This window comes from Hylobates moloch, unplaced genomic scaffold (assembly GCF_009828535.3).
Source record: "Hylobates moloch isolate HMO894 unplaced genomic scaffold, HMol_V3 SCAFFOLD_2, whole genome shotgun sequence".
In the NCBI taxonomy this organism is placed as follows: Eukaryota; Metazoa; Chordata; class Mammalia; order Primates; family Hylobatidae; genus Hylobates; species Hylobates moloch.
In genome coordinates, this window is record NW_026652277.1 from 96,569,623 (window position 1) to 96,582,605 (window position 12,983).

General features: G+C 35.1%; 1 non-coding gene across 1 annotated transcript; it reads left to right on the plus strand.

Moving 5' to 3' along the window:
* Positions 1-10,146: 10,146 nt before the first annotated feature.
* On the plus strand, positions 10,147-10,219 carry LOC116477723 (small nucleolar RNA SNORD65). Its single transcript, XR_004250613.1, has one exon. It is a non-coding gene; the product is annotated as a small nucleolar RNA SNORD65 (small nucleolar RNA).
* Positions 10,220-12,983: the final 2,764 nt, after the last annotated feature.

Consider the following 12,983-nt stretch of genomic DNA (forward strand, 5'->3'; position numbering starts at 1 on the left):
ATGCCATGCATTGATGTGAATAGTACATATGCTGTTGTTGTTGGGTGGAGTGTTCTGCAGCTATCTGTTAGTACATTTGTTGTGTCACGTTTAGGTCCCAAATGTCTTTGTTAGTTTTCTGCATCAACAGTCTCTTGAATACTATCAGTGAGGTGTTGAAGCCTCCCACCATCATCTTGTGGTTATCTAAATCTCTTTGTAAGTCTGTAAGAACTTGATTTATTAATCTGGTTGCTCCATTGTTGTATGCATATACATTTAAGAAAGTTAAATGTTCTTGTTGAATTGAACACTTTATCATGTAATGTCCTTCTTTGTCCTTTTTAATCATTGTTGATTTAATATGTTTTGTCTAAAATTAGAATAGCAACCCCTGCTTTTCTTTATTTTTTGTTTACTTGATAGATTTTGCTCCATGCTTTTACTTTAAGTCTGTGAGTGTCCTTGCATGTGAGATGGGTCTCTTGAAGACAGGACAGAGTTAGGTCTTGCTTCTAAAACTAATGTGTCACTCTGTGGCTTTTAAATGGAGTGTTTATCCCATTCACATTTAAGGTTCATATTGATAAACTGTGAATTTGATCCTGTTATTGTATTAGTTGGTTATTATGTAGAGTTGATTGTGTACTTACTGTATAGTACCCATGATCTATGTACTTAACTGTTTATGTGACAGTTCATAATATTATTTCATTTCCAAGTTTGACACTCCCTTAAGGACCTATTGTATGGATCTGGTGGTACAAACTTCCCTTAGTATTTGCTTGTCTAAAAGAATTTTATTTCTTTTGCACTTATGAAGCTTAGTTTGTCAGACTATGAAATGCTTGGTTGGAATTCATTTTCTTTAAGAATACTGAATAACTGCCCCTAATCACTTCTGGCTTCTAGAATTTCTTCTGAAAATTCCACTGTTAGCCTGGTGGGGTTCCCTTTGTAAGGTGACCTGCCCCTTATCTCTAGTTATTTCTTTCTTTTTTTTTTTTTTTTTTTTTTTTTTGAGATGGAGTCTAGCTCTGTCACCCAGGCTGGAGTGCAGTGGCGCAATCTCAGCTCACTGCAAGCTCCGCCTCTTGGATTCACGCCATTCTCCTGCCTCAGCCTCCCAAGTAGCTGGGACTACAGGCAGCTGCCACCACGTCCAGGTAATTTTTTGTATTTTTAGTAGAGATGGGGTTTCACCGTGTTAGCCGGGATGGTCTCCATCTCCTGACCTCATGATCCATCCGCCTCGGCCTCCCAAAGTGCTGGGATTACAGGTGTTAGCCACCATGCCCAGCCTCTCTAGCTATTTCTAATATATATTTTTTTTCATTGACCTTGGAGAATCTGATGTCTATGTGTCATAGGGATGGTCCTCTTGTACTATTTCTTACAAGGCTTCTCTAAATTTCTTGAATTTGAATCTAGCCCTTTCTAGCAATGTTGGGAAAATCTTCATGGACAATATTTGCAAACATGTTTTCCAAGTTCCTTACTATATCTCCCTCTCTTTCAGACATGCCAATGACTCACTAATCTTGATCTCCTTACATAATCCCAAATTTCTCAGAGGCTTTAGTCATTCATTTTTATTCTTTTTGCTTTATTTTTGTATGACTGAGTTGATTTGAAGAACCAGCCTTTGAGCTCTGAGATTCTGCCTTTAGCTTAATTTATTCTGCTGTTAATACGTCTGGTGGCACTATACAACTCTTAAAATGAATTTTTCAGCTCTAAAAGATCAGGTGTTTTAATGTTTATTTCATCTTTCAGCTCTTGAATCATTTTACTGTATTCCTTAGATTCCTTGGGTTAGGTTTGCGCTTTCTCCTGAATCTTAATGATCTTCATTGCCATGAAAAGTCTGAGTTCTATGTCTGTCATTTTAGCTATTTCAGTCTGGTTAAGAACTATTCCTGGGAGGCTAATGTGGCTGTTTGGAAGTAAGAAGAAACTCTGGCTTTCTGAGTTGTCACAGTTCTTGTTCTGGTCCTTTCTCATCTGTGTGGGTTGATGTTCTTTTAATGTTTGAAGTTGCTGTCCTTTGGATGGAATTTGTTATTTTATATTCTTTGACGCCCTCGAGGATTTGGCTGATATAAGTCAAAACCTTGAGGGCATCAAAGAATATAAAAGATATAAGTTGGGTTGGTTGATTGGCTTTTGATATGGTTTTGCTGTGTCCCCACCTCAGTCTAATCTTGAATTGTGACTCCCATAATTCCCACCTGTCATGGGAGGAACCCAGTTGGAGGTGATTGAATTACAGGGATGGGCCTTTCCTGCACTGTTCTCTTGATAGTAAATGAGTCTCACGAGATCTGATGGTTTTAGAAATGGGAGTTTCCCTGTACAAACTCTTTGCCTGCTGTCATCCATGTAAGATGTGGCTTGCTTCTCCTGCCTTCCACCATGATTGTGAGGCCTCCCGGCCATGTAGAACTGTAAGATCAGTACACCTCTTTCTTTGGTAAATTGCCCGGTCTCATGTATATCTTTATCAGCAGCATGAAAACATGAAAACGGACTAATGAAGCTTCATTTCTGGATAATTTTACTGTCAAAGGCTTAGCTCAGCACTCCTGGGATGTGTACCCTAACCTGGGGTGGTGCGATTAGGTCTATGGCTTTGTTTTATTGCTCTTTCTGCTTAAACACCTGCTACACTGTGAAGCCCGAGTGGTTCACTGGTGATAACACTCAAATCGGGTGACCTGGGGGGATGATGCTGGCCATAGTGCGAGGCAGTGGCAGCAGGGTCTTCACTTGCAGGAAGCAGCAGATTGGCAGTGTCCTGGAATCTGTACACATAGATGTGTGCCAGTAGCAGTGGCATGTCAGGGTACATCTGAGTGCCAGCCATGGTGGAGTCCACATGTGCATATGATGGAGAGGTTGCAGCAGTGAGGTCTGCGTATATGTACAAATGCCAGTGGTAGAAGGGCAGTGAGATTCATGCATTCATGTGTGCCAGGAAAGCAGTGGGGGCAGGCTGCAGTTGATTACATGTCGGCAAAGTGATGGGGCAAGGCTGTGGACATGTACATGCCAGTATAGGCCTGTCTGCAAAAGCAGTCTGATGGTTTTGTGGCGTCTACCGGTGTAAAAGCTATGTTGGTAGCTGCTGGGAAGTGCCCCACTTGGGCATCTGAGGCTGTACTAAAATTGGATGCAGCCAGACAGGAATCTTAAGAGAGGCCAGAAAATGATGGGGGTACTCAGATCAGCCTGGCCCCATCCCACAGGCAGGATAGCCCTGTACAGTTCAGATCCAACAGCCAACAAAGGCTAAAGCCATCTAGAGGAGGGTGGGAAGCCTTGGGAGATGGGTTTCGTTGGCCATTCTTTATTGCAGCTGTTCCTGTACCTAACCCTCTGGGATCTGCACAGCCTGGAGTCCTATCCCTGCCAACACTCCAAGCAGTTTTCTCTGCCAGCTCAAATGTCCATCAGGGTTGTGGGGACTCCTGCTGCTAGGATTCTGGAGATCCATGGTGAGAGTGGGCCATTGCATGCCTATTTAACTCATTCCTTCTCCAGGAGCCTCTCAGAACCAGAAACAAATCCTGGTCCTCAGCAACAAGGTGCAGGCTTCTTACCATCCACCCCACTCAGTCCAGATTCTGCATCCTCCCTCTGTACACTCTAAATGTCTTCCTTCTGAAGATCTGCTACAAGTGTACCAGTCTTCTTGATGGTCTGGTCTCTCAGTAGGAGGAGCTATTCCTGGCTGCATCTAGACAGATATCTTGGCTCTACTCTTATGCTATTTTGAATATAATTGCTTTTGCAATTTGATTTTCCAGTTTTTCATAGCTATTATATAGAAATACAGTTGAATTTTCTTTATTCACTTAGTTGGCTGTTATTTTGCTAAATTCCTTATTAATTCTAGTATTTTGTAGATTCCATTGATTTTTTTACATAAGCAGTCTACTTATCTGTGCACTAAATGTTTAAAATTTCATTTACAATGCAAAAGTACCTTTGTCAAAAATAGTAAAATTATAGTATTTTTATTTTATCATATAAAAATCTTAATAAAGTACCATTATCATGAAATCATATTTAACAACAGACAAAACATAAATAAGTTTTTAAATAAGTTAAATAAATAATATATCTTATATAATTAAGATATATCTGATTTTATAATGGTGCTGTATTTACAGTTTAAATTCTTTTGTAACAATTATAGTTTCTCAATTGGTGCAAAAAATTTCAATGAAGTAGAATATTAATTGCTTCATTCTATAAAGATTTATTGAGCATCATGTCTTGCCACAAATAACTTCAAATTTGGAAGAGATTGTGACACCTAATTGATAGTGTGATGATTATTCTTTTCTGTTAATAGAACATATTTTTAAAGTGATGTATGTGCATTCATGCATATGCTCGATTATGCAAACTACAGATATGAATATAATAAGCTTTGATATGAATACATACTTATGTAAAGAAAAAATGCATTTATTTTGGGATGGTCTAAGCATTAATAATGTTAATAATTAATGTCTATCTATACATAGGTAGATTTGTAAATAGACAAATATCTAGATATATATTGATAGAATGGCAGATGGACATTAATTATTATGTATCCTTTGATAGTATTATAAATCTTAATGAGTATTATTTTTAAAGAAATTTATGCAATTTATTCAATAAGAACATTCGAACAAATATGTAAATTATAAAACAAGAAAGAAGTTACTTTAAGGTAGCAGAAACACACTAAGAACAATATTTTTTAATTCCAAGAAAAACAAAAACTGAACACTATTAGCCAAATTTAAAAGTTTCACATTCTATCTCACCTGCTCTTATTACCTTGGTGAATTTTCTTTAATTAGTAGTGAAAATAAAATGTAGAGAGATTACATGAAAAGGTAACCACTAGAAGAAGCTATAAAAGGAAAAATAATCTCTCTACATTTAACCCCAATTTTTTTAGTTATTCGAAAAAATAGCATAGAACCATAAATTAAATATTGTTGACGCCAGGAATGATACTATTAAGAATTTTCAGAAAATTTTCCTCATAGAACAAAATTTTATGTTCACAAATACATTGGTGAAAAAAATCAATTTAAGATAGTAGATTTTCAATTAATGACTGAGTTTACTCAGGAATGCCAAGTTGGATTAATATAAGAAAATTAATTTATATAACACATTAGTAAATTAATGGAGATAAACATATTACTAATTTACTTAATTTGATAAAACACGTCTACAAACAGACACACAAAAAATCTTGGAGCAGATATAAGAAAAAGTGGTCAAAGTTTGAAAGCTTTTTTTTTTAATATCTGGAATAAGCCCAGGGTAATTAATACACCTTTTTTTGTCATGTGAAAAAAATCAGTGCCCTAATGATAGAAAATAAATAAAACAGTTAGTTTAATAAGAAGTTTAAAACTGTTATTAATTATAGATTATGTAATTCTATGTTAAAGAATGCCCAGAAAAACCACTGATAAATTATTAGAGTGAAAGAAATTTAAGAATTTTGAGACAGAAAATGTTATATAAATTCTATTTTCTTACCAGCAAAAAGAATACAATATAACTTTTAAAACAGCATTTATACTGCAAAAAGGAATAACTTATGAATAAATCCAGTATGAACAATTTAAAATAAATTATAGAAATATTTCTAAACATTGTATTAATGAGATAATAGTTTTATTGATCAGGGTTCTCTAGAGAGACAGCACTAATATTATATATATATATATACATATATATATGAAGGGGAGTTTATTAAGAAGTATTACCTCAGATGATCACAAGGTCCCACAATAGGCCATCTGCAAGCTGAGGAGTAAGGAGGCTAGTCCGAGTCCCAAAGCTTAAGAAATTGGAGTCTGATGTCCAAGGGCAGGAAGCATCTAACACAGGAGCAAGATGTAGGCTTGGAGGATAAGCCAGTCTTACCTTTTCACATTTTTCTGCCTGTTTTATATTCTGGCCACACTGGTAGCTTATTAGCTGGTTTCCACCTAGATTGAGGGTGGGTCTGCCTTTCCCAGCCCACTGACTCAAATGTTAATCTCCTTTGGCAACAGCCTCACAGACACACCCAAAAACAATACTTTGCATCCTTCAATCCAATCAAGTTGACACTCAGTATTAAGCATCAGAATAGTTTATTAATTATTTGATATAATAGTATGTTTTGCAATGCAATGTTTTATTATAAAATTATATACTTATAAAACAATATTATAAAGTAAGAAATAATTTTATATTAGCTAATGTATTTATACATTAAATACTATTTTGAAATGGGTGTGAATAAATATACACACTACAGATGTAGTCATATATTGTTATATAATTTCCCATCAATTTTTTATAGATTTCATAATATGCTAATTAATATTGCAACAATTCTTGTTGGAACTTGAAATGATAATTGTCAAATGAATACAGAATAGTACATAGCCAAGATTAAACAACACAGTACTGCAAAAGAAGAAAAGGGACATTTTCTATCAAATATCAAAACATAATTTATTTTAAAAACTAGTTAATGAAAATAGAAACATGGGACAAAACAGAAAGCCTATGGAAAATGTAAGTGATTTGTACTGTATTATTATAATATTATACAGCAATGAAATAAACCTTATTTGTGTGAATTAATCTTAAACAAATCAAAATAAATTATCTTCCAATAGGAAAATTTCATGGTTTATATAGTGAAAACCAAATATATATATAATTTAATATATACCATCTAATAAATACCTCAAGGCCTGGTGAAAAGAATGCTCATGTGAGCAATAAAAAATCCTCACCATTCTTCACTGATCTGTGGAGTAAAAGCCATAATACTTAAACACACATGTGCACTCTTCTACCATTGGTCCTCTTTCATTACCCTTTAATATGGTATCAGAGACAATGTCATATACTAATCTCAAAAATTAAAAAGATGCAGAAGGAAGTTCCCTGTCACCATCCCATTTTATTCACGGACATGGACTTTCCATAAGCCATAAAGACCATGGAGGAAGATCGTAAACCAATAAAAAGTTAATCAAATATTAGCTGCAATTGCAACCTCTACTTTACCTGTGTTATCTTTATTACAAGATATTAGCACAGCGTCTGGAACTTGCCATATTTGCTAATGGGGGGAATGGAATCTTTCATTTTCCTTATCATTAATAAAAGTAAAAGCTGTTAGCATTTAACTGAGATTTTAAGCAGTGAAGATTGACTTCCTTGCTCCCAAGCCCTGTTCATGGTTCTGTCAATGTTTCAATAGTTTGGAACATTTGAAAACATATTCTCCAAGATAACAAACAATCTGCTACCAATTGTAGCCACACCTTCAACAGGACCCTATGTATGTTGGAGAACACATGTAGCAACCTTGGGAATACTGCGTTATTTAACTTATCTGATAAATTAGAAAACTGTCAGCTTTAAGTGGCACCTGGATGCAAAAGGGGACTACAGATGGTTCAGGCTGCAGTACCTCCTTTCCTGTTGCTCAAGCCACTTGGTCTGGCACACTTCGTGGCTCTTTTACGGTGTTTGTAGTAGATAAGGACTCTGAAGAGAGTCTCTGGAAAGCCCCAAATGGGAAAATTATGGCACAGACACCATGATTCCTAAAACAGAGCATTGTTTGTTTTTCACAAACAGATTTGATATGCTATTAGCCAAAACTGAGACTCTCACTATAGAACATTAAGTGATAACTGACTGGAAATGTACATCAAAAGGTGAATATTACTAGATAGCGAATCTGGGAGTTACAAAAATGATCCATGGTAGGATGGAAATACTATAATAAATCAATTTAAGTGTCCATTAATAAATAATATTACATTGTATATATACACATTAAATATATATGTATCACATTTTAATGTGTATAAATTGAATAGTACACAATAAAATAATATTTTAATGTCACACACACAATGGAATATTATTCTACCATGTAAAGAAATGAGATCCTGTCATTTGCAACAACATCTGTGGAACTGGAAGACGTTATCTTAAGTAAAATAAGCCAGGCACTGAAAGATAAATGTCACATGTCCTCACTCATGTGCAGTAGCTTAAAAAATTGATCTCAGAGAGATAATGAATGGAATGGTGGTTATCAGAGGCTGGGAAAGGCAGTAGGGATGAGAAGATTAAGATAGATTGGTTAATGGGTAAAAAACTAGAGTCAATAGAAGGAATAAGATCTAGTGCTTGGTAGCACAATAGGGCAACTATAGTTAATCATAACTTCTTGTATATTTCATATAGACAGATGGGTAGATTTGGCATGTTTCCAACACAGAACAAAGATCAATGTGTGAGGTGATGGATATCCTATTTACTCAGTTTTGATTATTACACATGGTATGCTTTTATCGAAATATCACACATACCCCATAAATATGTACAGATATTATGTATATATACGCATTAAGAATAAAGAGGTAAAAAATGATTTGACTTAAATAGGTCCAGAAAGCATAGCACATTAGATTAGCATGTCATCTAGGCCTAAAATTACCTATCTTTGTTTCACTGATGTTTTTCCTTCAGCATATATCTATGACCTCACTGGCTATTCTTTATGTCAGCAGAGAGAGAGAAGGGGAAAAACCCACAAAGGGTTATATCAATATTTTAGTGTGGAAAGGAAAAGAATCACTACAAGTATATAGCTTCAATCAGTGGTGATAACGAAAGACAGTGAGGAGAGCAGACATGTTTTAATGGACATATACTTGAAGATCATCTACTTATTGGAAAGAAAAATGATTGGAAATAAGAATTTTTGGCTAGTGACAAAATAAGAATTTTGGCTAGTGACTCCATCATCAAGGCCTTGGGATGGGGAACATTGACGGTCAGAGACAAGATGGCTAGAGGAAATGCCATGCAGGGGGACTTTAGGATGAGGAACATGGTATTTAGATTTTGTCTTACGTCTATGTCTTCCGGAGTACACTTTCCACATAGGAGGTGCTTAATCATCTGGTGTGCAAAATCACTTTTCCAGTGAAAGTCTTCAAACACTTCAGTGTTTGCACAGTGGATCTATGCAAGAAGCAATCTATGTGTTATCTCAACCCCATTGGGTCCCTCTTATCCAAGGTAACCTACTACTGCTGATGCTCAGTATATGGCACACAAGCAGCAGAGACCAATGCTGAACCTTCAATATCAAATCCCTTGAATAGATCAACCAGGCACTTTGTGGAAAAGAATTGTATCTGACTACTTTCAACTTGAGATCTTAATCATTTGTCCTGAATGAGATTAGTATGTGTTCTAGGTATGCATTTCCCTTTTCTGGAAAACATTTGCTCTATGAACACCACGTATAGAATCACCACAGAATATCTGAATTAACAAAATTAAATCCTGCAAAACATCACCTCAGATCAAAAATCTAACATTGTGGTAAATAAGGTACAAGAATGCATCCTGAACCAAAGGATCTACTTGCCCTATTATGTATCATTCTGAAGATGCTATCATAATATATCATTGGAATAGATTTTTAAAGATTCAGTTAAAATTCTAATTTGGGAACAATATCTAGGAAAGTTAGAGCACTGTTTTTCAAAATGTGGTACCTATGTTAAACTAATAATCTTATTTGATGCTGAGAGATAAGAGTGACTAGGATCAGGAACCAGTGAAAACAGAATTGGTCCTTCTCACCGAAAGCCTACTTACAGACTTGGAAATATGTGCTTTCTTTGAAACGCAGTCTATGTAATTCTGAAAGTCCAGGTAACTACAAGTAAAATGGTCAAGTCCCCAGGGGACAAGAGCAGGGTCTCAACCTAGATCTAAATCCAGGACTGATAACTAATCGTTTTTGGCTCCTCATGCTATACTCAACAGGAATATAAAGGAGTAACAATGATGGCAGAAGTAATTATCCCTAGTTTTCATAAAGGGCCAGGATTGCTATTACACAATGGAGGAGTGATAAGTATGTGTGAGATTCAAATGAGTCACTGGAACACCTCCTGGGGCTTACTTGCTTAGTACAACAACCATAGCCTGTCAAGGTCATGATATCCAGGAATTTCAAACATTCTAGTTCATAATCAAAATTTAACACAGATTATATTCAATTACTCCTTGTGTACACAGGCATTTATCAAAAATATATTGGAGATCAAATGATGAACTCACCTAAAATAGCTGTAATAACCAGCAGATTGTGTAATGGCAAACCTATGGTTTTCTGAAGATTAAAATAATAAAATTAAATATGCATGTATATGTATATATATATATAGCAGAATTCCCATGCAATTATAAAATAATTCATATATTTATGGCTATGTGTTTATGTGTATATACACACACATAACACAACTTGGGTTTTTTACATTGTATTATTTTAGCTACATATTACATAGCCATGCAAAATCATGTAACAAGAACTAGTGAAGTCTGCAAACTCATCTTAGTTAATGAATATAAATACAACTTGTGATTATACATTCCTTGTGAAGCAAAAATACATTGGAATCAGACTTTCAGTGTTCTGTCATATTATCATGCCTGTATAAAGTGTCTATTTGTTTTATCAACCCAAATTTACAAATAATTATAAACTAATCTCTCAACATGCCCTTAAGGGGAGCATTGACTTATATTTATTGGAATTTTAAATAAGCATAGGCCACTTATTTAACGTTTCAAGCAATGTCTATAACGAATACATTGTATTATTACATAATATATCAATAATTAGATATCTCTTTTAACATAATGTAAAATTTGCTATAGAGTGTTAAAAACCATGTTTTTCTCATTCAACTTGCTATTTGAAGTAGAAGACAAACACGGGCACATGCATTGTAAAGGTCCATTATATTTTTACCATATTTTCAAAGAGAAATAGTGTTCCATCATGTTTTCAAAGAAAAAAAAAGAATTTAGGTGTGAATTTAAAGAAGAATCAAACTGCAGTAACATATATTTATTTATTTTTTATTAAAAATAATCTGGGATACTGAAACCTCATATATATTAGAAAAAATTTGGAACTTAAGACGTGAGGATTTTTTAGACCACACCAGGGATAATAATTCAAAATATTCAGAGGTCAGAAGACTGTAAAAAGCATCATTTTTCTTATATTTTTTCCTCACACAAAGTCCTGAAAGAAAACATGGTGATCTCCATTCTTACACATGAGAAAAATGAGACTGAGGAAGCGTGAGATAGGACACTTCTTTTTAAATTATTGTTATTATTTATTTTTAGCGATTTAAGGAGTACAAGTAACAAAACTGCACTTGTACTCCCTAAATCTCTCTCTCTCTCTCTCTCTTTTTTTTTTTTTTTTTTTGTTTGTTTTGTTGAGATGAAGTCCCGCTCTGTCTCCCAGGCTGGAGTGCAGTGGCGCAATTTTAGCTCACTGCAACCTCCGCCTCCCGGGTTCAAGCAATTCTCTTGCCTCAGACTCCCGAGTGGCTGGGATTACAGACACACGTCACCATGCCCAGTTAATTTTTTTGTATTTTTAGTAGAGACGAAGTTTTGCCATGTTGGCTGGGCTAGTCTCGCACTCCTGACCTCAGGTGATCCGCCTGCCTCGGCCTTCCAAAGTGCTAGGATTGCAGGTGTGAGCCACCGCGCCAGGCCCTGTACCCTCTAAATCTCTACGAATAAAATCCAATGGATATTTGGCACAGTGGTGAGGTCTGGGCATTTAATGTACCCATCACCCAATTAGTGAACATCGTATCCAATAGATAATTTTTCAACCTTTACTCCCATCCCACCCTCTCTCTTTTTGGAAAATCCAATGTTTATTATTCCACTCTGTGTGTTCATGTGTACTTATTGTTTACCTTCTACCTATAAGTGAGAGTGTGTACTATTTGACTTTCTGAGTTGTTTCATTTAAGGTAATGACCTCCAGTTCCATCTATGCCATTGCAAAAGACATTATTTTACTGTTGTTATCTTTTTTTAATGCCTGAGTGGTATTCCATGCTATATATACCACATTTTCTTTATCCAATCACCTGTTGATGGACACTTAATAATTCCGTGATTTTGCTATTATGAATAGGGCTGAGATAAACATATAAGTGCAGGTGCCTTTTTGATATAATGATTTCTCTTGTTTTCTTTTTATCGTTATTTTTTAATGTGGCTAGTAGAAATTATTTCTCATCCTTTATTTCAGGTTCAGGAGTACACGTGCTGGTTTGTTGCATGGATAAATTGTGTGTCACCTGGGGTTTGGTGTACAGATAATTTTGTCACCCAGGTAATTAGCATAATACCCAATAGGTAGGTTTTCAATCATCAGGTAGATACCCAGTAACTAGATTGTTTGATCAAATGGTAGCTCTACTTTTAATTCCTTGAGAAATCTGCATACTGTATTCCATAGAATTATACACATTTTCATTCCCACCAACAAAGTATAAGCATTCCCCTTTCTCTGCATCCTTGCCAGCAATGGTTGATTTTTGACTTTTTAAAAATAGCTATTCTGACTGGCATAAGGTGGTATCTCTTCATGGTTTTACTTTACATTTCTCTGATAATTATTAATGTTGAGCATTTTTATAAGGTGTTGGTAATTTGTATATCTTGTTGTTGTTATTTTTAATAAACCTGTTCATTTTATTTACCCACTTTTTAATGGGGTTGTTTTTTCCTTGTTGAGTTGAGTTTCTTGAAGAATCTGGATATTAGTCCTTTGCCAGATACATAGCTCACAAATACTTCTTTTTTTTCCATTCTGTAGGTTGTCTATTTAATCTGTCAATAGCTTCTTTTGCTGTATGGAAACTTTATAGTTTAATTAAGTCCCATTTGTAGATTTTTGGATTTGATGTGTTTTCTTTTGAGGATTTAGTCGTAAATTTTTGGCCTAGGCCAATGTCCAAAAGGGTTTTCTCTAAGTTTTCTTTTAGACTTTTATAGTTTTAGGTCTTACATTTAAGTCTGTTATTCATCTTGAGTTAATTTTTGTATATGTTGAA